Source organism: Heloderma suspectum, chromosome 10 (genome assembly GCF_057233095.1).
Source record: "Heloderma suspectum isolate Gila_16-S chromosome 10, 16-S_ref, whole genome shotgun sequence".
NCBI classification, from domain to species: domain Eukaryota; kingdom Metazoa; phylum Chordata; class Lepidosauria; order Squamata; family Helodermatidae; genus Heloderma; species Heloderma suspectum.
Genome location: NC_139467.1, coordinates 49,414,764 through 49,430,753, shown reverse-complemented (window position 1 = coordinate 49,430,753; position 15,990 = coordinate 49,414,764). Strand labels below are relative to the sequence as shown.

General features: G+C 45.7%; 1 pseudogene; it reads right to left on the bottom strand.

The window, feature by feature from the left end:
- Positions 1-14,697: 14,697 nt before the first annotated feature.
- LOC146338268 (structural maintenance of chromosomes protein 2-like) overlaps positions 14,698-15,990 on the bottom strand; it is a 29,471-nt pseudogene continuing 28,178 nt past the window's right edge.

The following is a 15,990-nucleotide window of genomic DNA, read 5'->3' as shown; positions in this document are numbered from 1 at the left end:
GAGGAGGGCCTTGGTCTCCTCATGGTCTCACCTCCTGCCACGCACTGGTGCAGCCATTTTAGAGTAGCCACACCACTACTGCACACAAACACACACACACCAAGAAAGCCATGCACAACCACCACTTAACTACACACAGACCAAACCGGACAAAAACACCACAATGCACAACTACACACACACACACACACACAGACCAGACAAAACCACAACAATGAACAAACAACAGGAAATCCACTAAGCACCACCACTAATACACCACCACCACCACACAACAGAACTCCACCCACAAATCCCCACGCAGATGCAAACGCAGATGCAGACGACATTCAGGAAGTTAGCAGGAAGTTGACGACAGATTTTGCGGAAGCGGAGCTGCAGCCCCGTTTTTTTTTATTTGTGAGGCGGTTAGGTTAACAAGACCAATAAACTCGAGGATCATCAAGCACAAATACACAGAAATTAATAAAATCACAGTCCCTGTCCCTGTCCGAGAAAACAAGACAGCGGGGGAGCGCACAGAGGGCGGGAAACATTTCGGACAGCAACTAAAAAAATACGTAAATAATTACGAAAATAGTGGGAAAGTTCTGGCCAAGGCAATCCCAGCAATGGCGAGAGTGTGGCGGAAGTTACGGGGGGATTCCCCCCAAGGGAGAAAATACAAATACATCAGCAATGACAACAAACAATGGCAAGTGCGGCGGAAGTTATGGGGGGATTCCCCCCTAGGGAGGAAATATGTAAGCAAGCACAACAAGGGAGAGTGCGGTGGAAGTTACATAGGGTCAATTCCGGCCAACAGAAACTACGTAAATATTTGTGACGAATAGTCTTTCGCAGAATGGTGGAACAGGACGGGTGGCTGTTGGGCACGGAGGATTTTTCGACGTTTGCTGCGAATTTATTTATGTAACTTTCGAGGCGGGAAAAAAACACCAGAGTATTTCGGGGGTTTGCAGACAGCGGAACGGGACAGAGGACGCCAACTGCGGAAGTCAAGCAGAATAGTATGAGCACAATTCGTACATCCCTAGTGCAGGATCCCTTTGGATGCTCATAATGTCTCATAGAACCATAGAAAAGTAAAGTTGGAAGGGGCCTACAGGACTATCGAGTCCAGCCCCCCGCTCAGTGCAGGAATCCAAGTCAGAGCATCCCTGACAGGTGGCTGTCCAGCCTCGTCTCAAATGCCTCCAGTGTGGGACAGCCCACCACCTCCCTAGGTAATGGGTTCCATTGTCATATTGCTCTAATGGTCAGGAAGTTTTTCCTGATGTTCAGCCAGAATCTGGCTTCCTGGCACTTGAGCCCATGATTTTGTGCTCTGGGATGATCAAGAAGAGATCCTGGCCTTCTTCTCTGTGACAACCTTTCAGGTACTTGAAGAGCGCTATCCTATCTCCCTTCAGTCTTCTCAAGGCTAAACATGCCCAGTTCTTTCAGTCTCTCCTCATAGGGCTTTGTTTCCAGTCCCCTGATCATCTTTGTTGCCCTCCTCTGAACCTTCTCCAGCTTGTCTGCATCCTTCTTAAAGTGCGGTGCCCAGAACTGGACACAGTACTCCAGATGAGGCCTAGCCAGTGCTGAGTAGAGGGGAACTAGGACTTCCCAGGATTTGGAAGCGATGCTTCTATGAATGCAGCCCAAAAGAGCATTGGCCTTTCTTGCAGCCACATCACATTGTTGGCTCAGCAAACACATGTGGAAATTCAAGTGCTAGCTTTTCTCATCTCTTTGCGCAGACAGTGTGCACCCTTTGTACACTGATTAATTCCCAAGGGTGTGAACCAATTTCTTCCCAGAAAGCTTAACCATACGGTTACACCGTCTGCAGTGCACAGCATGCTGGCTGCTCCCCACTTGCTTCTGGCCACTGCCCATATCTCAGTGCTGGAACTCACCCCTCCTAACTTCCTAAATTGTGGTCCTTTAACTGCCTCTGCTGCTGGGAAAACATGCCACTAGCAAGCTTGTCAGCACATTTAAAATGCTTGGTTCTACCCAGAATCAATAAAAGAGCAGAAGATGTTTGAAATATTTTTTTAAAAAAACATTTTTTTTCACGCACGCTTTTTAAAGCTGCAATTAATTTCCAGCACCTGCTACTTTGATCACACCTTACTAAGCACTTGTCCTGTTTAGGATGCAACCCTGAGTGCAGCAGCCAGTTACCCTCTTTTCCTCCCATCCCATAACCTCCCTGCCGGCCAACCTCCTTTTTTTAACATCTTGCCTAATGAAGAGATCTGAAGATCTCAAAAGCCTTTTGTGATTTTTGAGTTGGCCCAATAAAGGTATTACACTAATATGGATTTTAAAATGTTTCTTATGGCCAACATGGCAGCCAACTTTGCTTTCCCTCCCCCTTTTTGCTTGAGTTCTCCTCATAACATTACAGTGCATCTGCTGCTTTGGCTGCAATGCGACTCCAGTTTGCAAGTGCTTTCCGGGACGTCGCTGCATGCTGAATACAAGAGGTCTACACCAACTGCAGAATTCAACTCGGATCCTAATTTCATGCTTCAGAAAATGGTACAATTCAGCTTGTCCCAATTTGGAGGATGCCTGCTTCCATTTGAGTACTGAACCTGAGCTGAGATTCAGAAATCTGAGGCTTTAGCTTCCCATTGACTATGATGGGAAATTAAAAATGGCTATACCTTTATTTATGACTGCAAGTAAAGTAGCCCCCTAGGAGGGGATTATGTTTGCCAAATTTCAGAAAAATAGGTGCAGTGGTTTTTCTGCTACATGCCTTTTTGTTTCAATTAAAAAACAAACAAACAAACAAAAAACAAAGAACTATTTTTATTTCTTGAAAATTGGTTGAAATTTACAGGGGTTGCTGCCCCTTCAAGCGTGCCAAGTTTCATATGAATAGGTACAGGGATTTTTCTACAAGAGAAGCATTTACATTTTGAAGGTATCCAAAAAAGGATGCACTTATGTGGACCATTATTATGTGGACCACTCTTCTGAAAATGACAGACATCCTGGAGGTGGCCCTAAGTAAGAATGCTGCCAAGTTTCAGAAAGATAGGTGAAGCAATTTGTATGAAAGGGAGTCCTCACATTTGGAGTGTGGTTTGCTTCCCCTTCCCTCCCTCTGTGTTTTTGGGGCAATTTATATAAAAATGGCACACACCATAGGGGCAACAACCTTGCAAAGTTTCAGAAGGATAGATGCAGGGGCTAGGAAGTTATAATGAAGCCTTTTCATAATGAAGCACTGGAAGAATGGTTCTCTCATGGTCCCATCCCTGCCCCGGAGCACAGTGAATGGACAACCCCTGGTAAAATGTGCCCATCGACTTGTCAGTCACTCAGCCCCACTCCCTTCCCCTCTCCCCTCATAAATGGTTAGATAAACAAAAGCAAAACCCACTTTTTTTTGAGAAATGCTGTCTCTTTCCAAAGCTGAATTGTGAATGAAACCTCATGCAAGGTCCAGCTTTGGTTCTGGTCAGTTTAGAGGGAAGCACCAGAAATAGTCCGAAGGTGCCCAGTCTGTCCCGGGCTTCAGCCAAGTCTGATGCGCATCCCCGCTGAACGCACTTTGCCAGTTGGCCTCTGTCATTATGCCAGCAGTTAGTTCAGATGTGCTTTTTAAACATTGCAATTCCATCATTTCACAGAAGAATTTTTCAATATTTCTCAGGTTAACACTCTTATTTGAAGCCCTGCCCTGCTGTGAAATGAAATCATGCATCTTCTCTTGGACTGGAATGAGTGTGATGTTAATGCCCTGATTTTGTGTCAGTTGAGGGCAAATTATCCTTCCAGTCCTAGTTGTGAGTCATCCTGTCATTCTGTGTTAGGCACTCGACTGCACCTCCACTACAGTGCAATTTAGCTCCAATAAAAATTGTGACAGCATTTTTATCCACTTCATTAAGCTACTAATTTCTTGTAAAAATGTACATTAATCTTTTTATGGTTTCATGCAAAATGGCATATTTCAAGTCTATAACATTGATTAGCTCCTGCCTGAGAATAATGTCCACAGTACTTTAAAAATGTAAATGAAGTTACTTTAGTTTAATTTTCCAACATAGTTATGACAGTATTGATCTTGGAAGGGAAATATTGGCTCCATTAAAAACTCAAACAAATGAATTACCAATAAATATGTTTAGGGATATTGCATGCTGTAACTGACTTCTGTAGGGTGGATTGCAATTATGGCTACAGCACATGACTTGGCCAGGCACCTTCTTAAGTTGTCTCTTTAAACTCCAGTTTAATATAACTGCAATAATATAATATTGTTAATCAAAAAGAGCACTGAAATGGATCCTTAGCTTGCCCAAAGCAAGACGGTGGTGCCTGCCGCTGCAGGCTTTGGGAGGTGGGAGACGACTCCTCACAATGGGCAGTCAGGTCTGCTTGCAGGGAGCAGGCAGAGGCATCAGGACAGTATCGCCACCCAGAGGATGGCAACGCCAAGGCAGGAAGCAGAAAGACTGGGCTCTGCTTGCCCCCCAAATGGTGCCATATCCATTCATGATCCATGCAGCAACAAAAAAAGAGGATGCAAGAAAACAGTGGTGTTGATAGGACCAGCATTAAACCATGGGCTGCTACTGTAGTAAAAATGTAACCTAAAAGCCATTGTATGTGTCTTAAGCAGCACGTAGTACTGTAAGAGCTGCGCATGCCTGGAATGAGCAGACAGTAACCCTAAGATAAGGTTGCTAAGCAAACCGCTGGCAACCAACCAAAGTGACACGCTGGCTGAGGAATGCAAGCTGAGTGATAAAACTGTAGCGCGGGGGTTGCCGGGGGTCGACTCTGCTTTTGAGCGTGAGCTCCTTTGTCGAACTCTTTGCAAACAATAAAATCGAGTTGGACCCAGCCTGAAGTTGACTCTCCTCTTTGGGGCAAATTGGACTCGCCTCCAGGGGGCGACACTAGCATTTTGTGCAACAAACTGGCGAGCAGCCAGGAGTCCCTTGGACCACCCTGGGGTCAAACGACAGAACCGGCAAAGGTGCCTGTGGGGCGCGCCGGACCGCCTTTGAGGTCTGCCACGGCACCAGAGAACGGGGGTCGGGACACCCAGGAAGTTAAAGGCGTGGACTCCATTGATTGAGTCAACCAGGCTGAACGGGTCTGAAGAGACGGCACTAGGGTGCTGGGCAGAGTAAGTACTTGATTTCCCTTCTGTCTTTCTGTTTGAGTTGCCTTCGGAGCGTCTGAGGTTTGTCAGGCTCCCTGTATGGTTTTGAATAGAGGTAGGCACAATGGGGTCGGGTAGCTCCCGTTAAGAAAACTCTGCAACCCCACTGGGATGCATGCTCAAGAACTTTAAGAAGTTCCAAAGAGATTTTAGAATTAAGATGGTCAAGGGTCAATTGACCTTCTTTTGCCAACTGGACTGGCCAGCATTTGGAGTTAGTTGGCCAGACATAGGATCCTTCAATGTAAATCTTGTAAATGCTGTATATAAAAATGTGGTGAATAATGGGCAATGGGATCAATTCGCCTATATTGATTGTTGGTTGAATTGGTGCGGAAAGAATCCCCCTTAGTTACAGAAGTGTAAATGTGTAAATATGTTACTGGCAAAGGACCGCAGGGGCAAGAGACCCCGGTGGTGTCTGAATCAAGTAGTGAGATAGATTTGCCTCAGGGAAACTGAGGTTATCGGCATTTGGATAAGTGCTGACCAAAATCCACTGAAGGCGAGAAAAGGTTGAATATAAAGTTCAATATTGTAAAGTCATGATGGTATGCTCCGAGGTAAAGCCCAAAGCCCCTGTTCTCCCTGATTCAAGCCCCATGGAAGGAGCTTGAAGATTGGGAGACCCTGCCCAAGGTGTCCTGAGCTCCCCCCCGCATCTTATTCGGTCTGTTAGGTTGGGAGGAGAGCTTCTTGGGGGAGGGAGGGGGGTCCTCCAGAGACAATTTGTCTGCCACCATATCCAAGTTTGTTAGAAGAAGCAAAAGCAGTTGAAAAAGTTGCAACTTCTGAAGAAAGAGATTTGTTTGTTTCTTGATTTTGCCACAGTCTTTAAGACTTCAAAGACAGAGCAAGTTCTTAAAATATCAGGGTCTGTGTAAGCTTATCTCTGTCAGCCTGCTCAGAGCAGAGCCAAGGGGGAGTTATTTAACCCCCCTTCGCCGTGGCTGGTTTAGCCTTAGCAAGCAGAGAGGCTGGAAGGTGTCTGTGAGGACCTGACAAAAGAGTGAGATTTGTAGAAAAACAAGAAAAGCCTCACAGCTGGAAAGCTGGGCAGCACTGCTCTGTTCTTATCTGTGGAGGAATCTAGAAGAGGTGTAAGGTTACACCTTCCCCATTCGAACTGATGAAGAGACACAGAGCTTTTGTTAAGAACATCCCTTCTTTATGGCCCAAAGCCTTCTTTGTTAGAGGTACTCTGCACATGGACTGGAACTTTGGACAGTTAAAGACTTGCCATAAAAAGTACTGTGAGGCTTGTCATAGCCTTAAACTCCCGTTGTTGTAGATTGTGTTTGTGATCAGCTCAGTGTACAGTTTGATTTGTGATTTCAACACTCAGATAAAAAGCTGCATTTGACTGAAAGAACTGGGCATATTTAGCCTTGAGAAGAGAAGACTGAGAGGAGATCTGATAGCACTCTTCAAGTACTTGAAAGGTTGTCCCAGAGAGGAAGGCCAGGATCTCTTCTCGATCATCCCAGAGTGCAGGACCCGGAATAATGGACTCAAATGACAGGAAGCTGGATCCCGGCTGAACATCAGGAGAAACATCCTAATTGTTAGAGCAATACGACAATGGCACCAATTATCTAGGGAGGTGGTGGGCTCTCCCACACTGGAGGCCTTGAAGACGAGGCTGGAAAGCCATCTGTCAGGGATGCTCTGACTTGGATTCCTGCACTGAGCAGGGGGTTGGACTTGATGGCCTTGTAAGCCCCTTCCAACCCTACTATTCTATGATTCTATGATTTCCAAGGCTTTGATTTCATTTACCCTAATGAAGCATACAGATACAAATTGCTAGAGATTTACAGACTACAAAGGAAACAGCCTTCAAAAAGTTCAAAGAGAAACTATGAAAGTTAGTTTCTCTTTAAAAAGGGGGGCAGCAAATTCTCTTAGCTTAAGAGGTGAGAGGGAAAGAGTCCCCCATTCTCCCGTGATACTTCTAAGCCCAGCTGTGTTTCTGAAGCCTGAGAAAGTTCCTGCCCCACGTGTTCCAGCTCTTTCTCAAAATCTGAACTGTTCTGACATTCCATTTGCTCAGAGGCAAACCTGACACTCTGCCAAAACTCATGCAGTGTGGAGTTGCCGATGCAAAAATGGTGGCTTGGAACTCTTGGCATGTAGGAGAATGCCCTTCCCTTGATCTTGATGGGCCCTGACCATGCAGTCAGAGGAGCGGTATAATTGTTAGATCGGCTCCACCATGCCCTACAATACAAAACAAATGTTTTCCAGTCATGGTGTTAGATTTTAATGATATGAAAAAGGTATAAAAGAAGGCAGAAGAAAGTAGCAGACAAAAAGGCTTAAAAAAGAAAGAGAGCTTATCCCAAAAGTGTGTCGTTGAGATTAGTAAGAAGATCTAAGCAAGTGAGTCTCTGTCGAAGCAATGGCAAACAGCCTAACTTGCAGAGAAGACAAAGAGTTAAAAATGGTGCATGGCACAGAGAATTTGAAACATGATCTGCAGAACAGGCAAGCCAAAAGATAAGTGTGCCTGTTACAAGAGGGAGGCTATAGTAGCCATAAAAAGGGGTGAAGCCCCCGTATGAAGCTTTAACAAAAATATTACCCACTAGAAGTGGACAATTAAAATAAAAAGGCTTTTCTTAAATTGAAGCAAGCCTTAATATCACCGCCTGCTTTAGCCTTATCAGACCCCAGATCATGAAATTTTTAGAGCTATGGCACACATGAGAGCACATGAAAAGAGTGCCATTCCTGAAAAAAGGAAAAGGCAATGCTGGCAGCCACCATGGGCGGAGATATAAACCATGGCTTGAGAGCACAGAAGTGACCGGGGGGGGGGGGCGGAAAAGGAAAGGGCCGACCGGGGCTCAATAAATGTGTGTATTGTCAAGAGAAGAGACACTGGAAGAAAGATTTTCCAGAGTTGAAAGAGAAAAGAGACTCACCCTGAAGGCTGCCAAATGCCGGCAGGGTCCTCTGGCGGGGTGGGGTCTAGCTGAAGGGCCACCACCCTACGAACAAACGCTCGGGAGAATCCCAAGGTAAAAGTAAGTGGTGGCAAAGTTGGTGGCAAGGACTGTGAGACCCTAGTAGATACTGGAGCCACATTTTCTATGATCCCTCTGAAGACCCCCGGCGAGAGAAAGTGGAAAGCATGTAACTGTAAAAGGAATTAAAGGGGAAAAAAACTAAATTGCCCACGTGTAAGCCCCTCCTCACGAAGACTGGAAATAACATACTGGAACATGCCTTCGTAGTTTCATCTGCATACCTGGTTGCCCTCTTGGGGCGGGACTTGTTAACAAAACTGCAAGCTAAAATCTTCTTTAAAAAGGGAGAGCCCTGTGTGCGTGAGGCAGTATCCTCTGAAGAAAGCCACCTGTGCAGGCTTGAAGCCGCTCATTGAGAAGTTCAAAAATTATGGTTAGCTAATAAAGGGATCATCCCCCTTTAACACTCCGACCTGAGAGCAGTGGCTAACTGCCCTTTGTGACTCAAAAATGATTCAAAAATGTTTGAGCCCCCAGCTCAAATGAGAAGTCACCCATGCGCTTACTATCCTTTTCAGAGATTTCAAATTGACTTTTCAAAGTTGCCCCAGACTCATGGCTATCAGTACCTGCTAGTAATGATAAAACCAATTGACCGCACCGCACAGACAGTAGCCAAGATGCTGTTAAAAAGTAATCCCTAGGCTCTTGTTACCTAAAGAGAGTGAATCAAATCAGGGGCCCCATTTTGTTGGACAAGTGACGCAAGTTGTGGCCCAGGCATAACAAACTAACTAGAAGCTACACCCCCCTTGGAAACCTCAATCCACAAGTGAAGTTGAGAAGATGAACTGCACCTTAAAGACAACGCTCACTAGAATTTGTTTAAAAATTAAGTTGAAAGGCCACAGGCCTTGCCAATCACCTTGACTCGAGTATGGTGCACCTCCAAGGGAAGGATTCAATTAAACACTCTTTAAATGTTATATAAGCGCCCACCTCGGATATTACCTATGGCTGATAGCTTAAATGTGAATTTAGAAATAAAAGTTTTAAGATTCAAAGTTATGTTACTGCCTTGCAGTCTGTTTTGTTTTCACAGGTTTGCGACACCGCACCAATCCTGGCCTTTAGATGCTCCAGTGCATAATCTCAATCCCAGTGACTGGGTGCTGATCCAGTCCTAGAAAGATGGACCACCTACCGAGAAGTGGAAGGGTCCAGTTTCAGATCCTGCTTACCACTCCCACTGCTATAAAAGTCGCTACAGGGAAGAAGTGGATTCATCACACTGAATAAAGGCATCACCTGCACCAGAGAGGGTCACACCAGAAGCTGACCCACCTGAAGGTCACTGTTGGAGTAGCAAACCACAGAGGGACTCAAGTATTTGTTCAAGAGAGAGCTTTCTCCTAACGCTTACTCATGCGCATTATTCTCTCCTTCTTAAGTTTAGTTGCCTCAACACTCTCCACTCAAGTAAAAACAACAAAAACATTAGTTTAAGAGGCATATTGAGCTTATGTTTAAGCAGAATAGAGATAATTTTGCTCTCTATTACAAACACCCATCAACTGTCAGAATCTTTACTTTGTTGCCTGCCTTAATTAGAAGACCTCAAGTAGCTCTACAGAAAGAGGGTGCTCTCGTTTCAAGGGTTCCTGATGAACGGAACAAAACTGAGTTCCAAAAGTTCAAATTCCAGACTTACACCCCAAAAAATGTGTTTTTGTTGTCAACATTCTAGTAGCTAGAACAAAGGCGTCCCAGGCCTCACTTGCTGTTTAGAGAAAACCATCAATGCCACAGAGATAATAGTTTGCGCCTTTAAGTGCGTAGTCCACCGCTGGACCAAAGAGAGTATAAATTTGAGAAAAGCCTTTTGAGGGGGGAATTGTAGTAAAAATGTAACCTAAAAGCCACTGTATGTGCCTTAAGCAGCACGTAGTATTGTGAGAGCTGTGCATGCCTGGAATGAGCAGACAGTAACCCTAAGATAAGGTAGCCAGGCAAACTGCTGGCAACCAATCAAAGTGACAGGCTGGCTAAGGAATGCAAGCTGAGGTGATAAAACTGCAGCGCAGAAGCTGCCCAGGGTCAACTCTGCTTTGAGCGTGAGCTCCTCTGTCGAACTGTTTGCAAACAATAAAATTGAGTTGGACCCAGCCTGAAGTTGACTCTCCTCTTTGGGGCAAATTGGACTAGCCTCCAGGGGGCGACACTGGCATTTTGTGCAACACTACTCTATCCCTGAGTATATACTCTCATGCTGCTTAATCCTTTCTAATAATCCAGTCCCTTCAATTGCCTTCCCTCCTTGAGTCCTCTCATAGAATCATAGAATCATAGAATAGTAGGGTTGGAAGGGGCCTACAAGGCCATCGAGTCCAACCCCCTGCTCAATGCAGGAATCCAAGTCAGAGCATCCCTGACAAATGGCTGTCCAGCCTCGTCTTGAAGGACTCCAGTGTGGGAGAGCCCACCACCTCCCCAGGTAATTGGTTCCATTGCCGTATTGCTCTGACACTCAGGAAGTTTTTCCTGATGTTCAGCCGGAATCTGGCTTCCTGTAACTTGAGCCCATTATTCCGTGTCCTGCACTCTGGGATGATCAAGAAGAGATCCTGGCCTTCTTCTCTGTGACAACCTTTCAAGTACTTGAAGAGTGCTATCATATCTCCCCTCAGTCTTCTCTTCTCAAGGCTAAACATGCCCAGTTCTTTCAGTCTCTCTTCATAGGGCTTTGTTTCCAGTCCCCTGATCATCTTTGTTGCCCTCCTTTGAACCCTCTCCAGCTTGTCTGCATCCTTCTTAAAGTGTGGTGCCCAGAACTGGACACAGTACTCCAGATGAGGCCTAACCAGTGCTGAGTAGAGGGGAACTAGTACTTCCCGGGATTTGGAAGCGATGCTTCTATGAATGCAGCCCAAAATAGCATTTGCCTTTTTTGCAGCCACATCACATTGTTGGCTCATATTGAGCTTGTGATCGACGACAATTCCAAGATCCTTCTCGCTCGTAGTGTGGTTGAGCCACGTATCCCCCATCTTGTCACTGTGCATTTGGTTTCTTTTTCCTAGGTGCAGAACTTGGCATTTGTCCCTATTAAATGCCATTCTGTTGTTTTCTGCCCAGCACTCCAGTCTATCCAGATCACTTTGAGTTTTGTTTCTGTCTTCCAAAGTATTAGCTATCTCTCCCAATTTTGTGTCATCTGCAAATTTGATCAGCATTCCCTGCACCTCCTCCTCCAAGTCATTAATAAAAATGTTGAAGAGCACTGGGCCCAGGACTGAGCCCTGCGGTACCCCACTCATTACCTCTCCCCAGCTTGAGAAGTCCCATTGATCAGCACTCTTTGAGTCCGATTCTGTGGCCAGCTGTGGATCCACCGGATCGTTGTTTCATCTAGCCCACTTCGAGCAAGTTTGCTCATCAGGATATCATGGGGCACTTTGTCGAAAGCTTTGCTGAAGTCGAGCTATATTATGTCCACAGCATTCCCACGGTCTACAAGGGAGGTTACTTGATCAAAAAATGAGATCAGATTTGTCTGGCAGGACTTGTTTTTGACAAATCCATGTTGGCTTCGAGTAATCATGGCATTGTTGTCAAGGTGCTTCCAGATGGATTGCTTTATGATCTGCTCCAGAATTTTCCCAGGGATTGATGTCAGACTGACTGGTCTGTAGTTCCCAGGTTCCTCCTTTTTACCCTTTTTGAAGATAGGGACAACGTTAGCCCTCCTCCAGTCATCTGGCACTTCCCCGGTCCTCCATGATTTCTCAAAGAGAATAGACAGCGGTTCTGAGAGTTCTTCTGCCAGTTTCTTTATGACTCTAGGATGCAGTTCATCTGGCCCTGGAGATTTGAACTCATTCAAAGTAATGAGGTGTTCCTTGACCATATGCCTGTCGATCTCAAGCTGCAATCCTGCCCCTTCAGCCTGTACTTCGCCTTTGCCAGGGGGGTCATAGACCCTCTTTTGGGAGAAGACTGAGCCAAAGTAGGAATTGAGCACCTCTGCCTTTTCTTTGTCATCTGTTATCATTTTGCCATCCTTATTTAATAGCTGAACAACCATTTCTTTCCTCTGCCTTTTACTATGCACGTAGCTGAAGAAAGCCTTTTTGTTGTTTTTAGCATCCCTCGCTAATCTCACCTCGTTCTCCGCTTTAGCCTTCCTGACGCCATCCCTGCAATTCTGTGCTACCTGCCTGTACTCTTCCTTTGTTACTTGGCCTTCTTTCCACTTCCTATATGTGTCCTTTTTTGTTTTCAGGTCATCCCTAAGCTTTTTGTGAAGCCCCATTGGCTTCTTCTGTTGTCTTCCACCTTTTCTTCTTGTTGGAATTGTTTGTGATTGTGCCTTGAGAATTTCCTTTTTTAAAAGCTCCCACCCATCTTGGACTCCTTTTCTCGCTAGCATTGTTTGCCATGGGACCTTACTGATCATTGTTCTGAGTTTATTAAAATCAGCTTTCCTAAAATCCAGGGTACGCGTTTGAGTACACTCGGCTTTTGCTTCCCTTAGAACCAAGAACTCAAGTACAACATGGTCGCTTTCCCCCAGAGTTCCTGTAACTGCTACTTTATCCACTAAGTCATCTCTGTTGGTTAGGATCAAGTCAAGGATAGCCGATCCTCTAGTTCCTTCCTCTACTTTCTGTAGGAGGAAGTGATCCGCCACACAAGTCAGGAATTTCCTGGAGGGGCCATGTTTTGCAGAATTTGTCTCCCAACAAATATCGGGGAAATTGAAGTCCCCCATTACTCCTACATCATGCTTCCTTGAAACATTGGCTCTTTGCTTTTCAAAAGTTTCATCCTTGTCTTCTCCTTGATTGGGTGGCCGGTAGTAGACTCCGACCACCAGGTTCCTTTTATTCTTTGCTCCATTTATTTCAACCCAGATGCTCTCGATGGGGCTACCAAGCTCCTCCTCCTGTATTTCTGTGCAGAGATATGTATTTTTCACATACAGTGCAACCCCACCTCTCTTTCTGTTCCTACTGTTCTTTTTGAACAAGTTATATCCTTCAATTGCTGTATAATTGTTCAAGTACAATTGAACAAGATTCTGCAATTTGGCAGCTGTAGAGAGCCCATAGCCCAGATTCCATTAGAGAAAAAAAGTTAAAATATCATCACTACTAAGCACAAGACAAGTTTGTTTGATTATATAACGGTTGATATTTTTAAAGAGAAAAACATTGCCCAGGCCTCTGTGGTGCAGGAAGTATTTGCTCTTCCAACATTCACCTTCTCCTTCATTTTTGTCTTATCAGCTCTTTGCTGAGCTGTTTCCATTCTGAGTGTAAGTATAATATGCCACATCTGTGCTGTTGCATGCCATCCTTGAATATCACATTGAATGGGGTATGTCAGTCTGAAGCACCTGGGGGTCATCTACATGTGTAATTTAATGTGGATGGACAGTACTTTGCGGTCACTCACAGCACATGACACTGTCACCACCCCGCAGGAACCCTGCAATTTCCCCCTTGAAAAAATGCATTTTCTGAAAGTTGTTTTAATGTGTATTTTTCCTTAAATGTGGCTCCTGCGTAGTTCAGCTGCAGCGTGCCCCATTCACTGGAATTAAATCCTGCATACTGGATTTTGAGAACCTCAAAAGCATTATGGGGGTGGGCAAGGCTGTTGCTTCCAAGCTCCGCTCTTCCACAGCCATGAAGGACAGTAACGCCTCTTGGCAGTTTCAGTCATTCAGAAAACCCTCTGCTTCCCATTCACAGTATCAGAGTAGTGCTATTTCAATCATTCGGAACAGCAAAGTAGCTTCTTTACATTCATGGTAGTGCTTTTGGGTACAGGTGACTTCCCTTCCACAAGCACTCATAAGCTGCTTTATCCATTGAGATCACATAGCGAAAATCAGTTTTGCTGTTCCAGTCGGTCAGAATACTGCAGTGGCAGCTTTACTCATTCACAAAATACAGCCTGTTTCCCCCATTCATATAAGCCCAGTTTTAATCTGCACTCTTTCACAATATCCCACTGGTGGATGACAGGGCAGAGGTGTGAGGTAAACAATGGGGGCTTAATTCAGCGCTTCCAGTAAACTTCCCTTGATCGGGGGAGCATGGACAGGGGTGGGGAACAAGCCTCTCTCGTTCGCTGAGCAGCACCTACTGGGTTGATGATATTCAGTTCGGCTCCAGCCAACCAACCCCGAGGCATCAGGGCTTCAAGTGCTGCGTGATCCGTGAAAGCGGGTTTTTAGGTACAGTGCCCCTTTTCTTGCTTTGTGTGCCCCGACAGACCAAAGCAAAGAAAACCTGGATATAACAGAAAAGCGCTTCTCATTCCATTTCCATGTAGATCTGGCCTTGCTCTATATTCTAGGTGTGTGAAAGATCAAGGGCTGCATCCACCCTCCCTAATCCAGAATGTAACCTGGAACAGGCTTGAAGAGAAGCATGGCTAAGATCAAAGACAAAGGTGCAAGGAGCCTTTGGGTCCTACTTCATTCATCTATGTTTTCCTTCCAGGTGTTTCCCTAGGGTCTAGTTCTTTACTGGTCTAGTTCTTTAATCTTAACTGTGATTCATTGTGTTGTTCATTGCATTTTACAGCCTCTGCAGATTTGGCTTCAGTTGCTTATCCTGGGCCATGACCACTGCCTTTTGCTTAGCCATTTCCTCTTGGGCCTTCTTCACACATTCCTCATTCTTTGCTACTTCTGCTGGGATAACCTCAGTCTGCTTCTTGAATCATTTAATAGCTTCATTCACAGCCTCAGTCTGTTGTTTATAAGAATTTTATTCCCATTTGAGCTCCTCAGTTTCCAGCACTAGTGCTTCAACCTGCTGCTCCTTCCCTTTCACCTTTTTCCTGGAAGCATGAGCCTTTTTCTTGCTTCTGCCTAGGTTCTGCTGAGCATTTTCCAACTCTTTCTCCCTTTCCTCTTCAGCATATGGGTTTTCTGTTTTTCCAGCACTTTGAGTTTTTCCCCTGCTTTGGGGGTACTCCTTCTGTTTTCTTCTAAGCCTCCTCACTTTCCTCAATGGATCTTTTCAGTGTATCTAGTTCTTCCCGCTATTTGTGATGGGCATTTTGCTTCAGTTTGGTTTGAAACAGCTCAGCTGCTTCAGATTTCATCTCCCATTGCTGCTTCAGCTGATTATACTTTTCAGCAGTCCTGTGTAGACTTTCTAGTTCCTTTGTGAGCGGAGACGTGGTAATGAAGAGACTGGCAACAATGCTTGGATTGGAATTGGGCCACATTTATTGAAATATCTGCAAAGGGGAACCCTAGCATGGGCCCTGTCTGTGCCGGCAGCTAGCTGGCACCTTTATGGGAGAAAACATGCCCAGCCTGAGGGGTGGCGTGTCAGCATCGCCGCCCCCCTGGACTGCCCCTTATGGGGGAGGTAGACCTTCCCGTGTCACCCCCTCCTGGGGCCGCACAGCTCCTGGGTGAGTGAGGTGAGTTGGTCTCACAGGCAACCCTTATCCCCCCGCCGAGCCACAAAACCCGTTCGGGGGGCCTCAGGCATCACCTGCCACCATAAGGCGCCTCCGAATGCTCACCATCCCTAAGCTCCTTCTCCTTTTGCCCCTCTCAGCTGCCACCAGGAGTGACAAGCCTATTGCTTGTCAAACTCCCCCCCACCTGCGCAGAAGAACTTCCTGCAGGCCCCTTTGCAGATCAGACAGAAATATGTCATTTCCTGCATCAGAAAGTAAATGGCTGCATTTAGGCTAATCTACCAGCTTTACCCCCTTCATGGATCACTGCCTTGTTGTGGCGAAGGGGCTTGCGTAACTCAGTGAAGCCATAAGCTATGCCATGCAGGGCCACCCAAGATAGAC